At 62.1% G+C, this 1,498-nt stretch overlaps 1 protein-coding gene across 1 annotated transcript in view; it reads left to right on the forward strand.

The window, feature by feature from the left end:
* STAG3 (stromal antigen 3) overlaps positions 1–1,498 on the forward strand; it is a 16,800-nt gene that overhangs the window by 2,940 nt on the left and 12,362 nt on the right. The window lies entirely within an intron of this gene.

Consider the following 1,498-nt stretch of genomic DNA (forward strand, 5'->3'; position numbering starts at 1 on the left):
CAGGTGCCGGGTCGCCCAGCCGGCCCGTCTCCAATAAACCCCGTAATTCATTGAGTTGCTTGTGTGGTTTGGGGGCGTAGGGGGCTATATGGGACCCCTGGGCTATAGGGGACCTGGGGGCTTGGGGCTGTCCGGGACCCCAGGGGTGTGGGGCTATATGGGACCCCTGGGCTGTTTGGGGCTGTTTGGGACCTCATGTCCATATAGGCCATACTGGACTATGAGGGATCTCTGGGCTATACAGGGTTATAAGGGTCCCTGAGCAATATGTGAACAACTTCTATCTTGGATTATACATGACTCTGAAGCCTTTTGGAATATAAAGACTATATGTGTCATATAGCATCCACAGACCATATGGGGCTGTATGACCCCCATTAAACTATATGGGACCCCAGATCTATATGGGGCTATAACAGTCCTCTATAAGGCCCCCCAGGGCCTTATAGGACTGTAGGGACCTCCAGGCCACACGACTCTACAGGGGATCTCCAGGTCACAGAGGACCCCAGGCCATCTGGGGCTATAGGGAACCCTGGGCCATATGGGATTATAGGGGATCCTCAGGCTAGAGGGGACCTCAGGGCCATATGGGACTCCCAGGCGATATGGGGCTATAGGAGACTCCTGAACCACACGGCACTATAGGGGATCCTATATGTCAAAGGGGGCTATAAGGTCCCCCATGTTATAGGAAGCTATAGGATCCCCCATGCCATAGCAAGCTATAGGGATCCCCGGCCATAGGAGGCTATAAGGTTCCCTGTGCCATAGAGGGGGCTATAGGGATGCCAGGCCATAGGGGGCTATAGGGTTCCCTGTACCATAGCAGGGGCTATAAGGTCCCTCGTGCCATAGGGGGCTATAGGGGGACCCCGCCCCACGTGGGCGCCGCGGCAGCCCCGGGCCACGCCCCTCGCACGTGCCGGGCGGGGGGGGAGGGCGGGGCCGCGCCGCTGCCTGCGCCTGCGCAGTGGCTTCGTCCCGCCCCCTCCGCTCCGCTCCGCTCCGCTCCCCTCCCAACGCGGGCGTCGAGGCGCGCGCACGTGCTGGGCGTGACGTCGTTCCCGCGGCAGCGCGCGAGGCCAGGCAGGGCGCGGGGAGGGGGAAGGGGAGGCGGGGGTCAATGGGTGCGCGTCACGTGACCTTCGGGGGGGGGGACCCTGTTCCCCCCCCCAGCGTGTCCCAGGGGGGTACTTGGGGCCTTGTCCCCCCCCCAAAGTGTGTCCCAAGGGGGGTACTTGGGGCCTTGTCCCCCCTCAAAGTGTGTCCCGGGGGGGTATTTGGGGCTTTGTCCCCCCCCCCAGGTGTGTCCTGGGGGTATTTGGGGCCTTTCCCCTCCCCCAAGTGTGTCCCGGGGGGGTATTTGGGGCCTTGTCCCCCCTCAAAGTGTGTTCTGGGGGGGTATTTGGGGCTTTGTTCCCCCCCCAGGTGTGTCCTGGGGGTATTTGGGGCCTTGTCCCCCCCCCAAGCAGGACCCCAGGGGTTTTTTTGGCAG

Source organism: Apteryx rowi, unplaced genomic scaffold (genome assembly GCF_003343035.1).
Source record: "Apteryx rowi isolate R43461 unplaced genomic scaffold, aptRow1 scaffold_1503, whole genome shotgun sequence".
In the NCBI taxonomy this organism is placed as follows: Eukaryota; Metazoa; Chordata; class Aves; order Apterygiformes; family Apterygidae; genus Apteryx; species Apteryx rowi.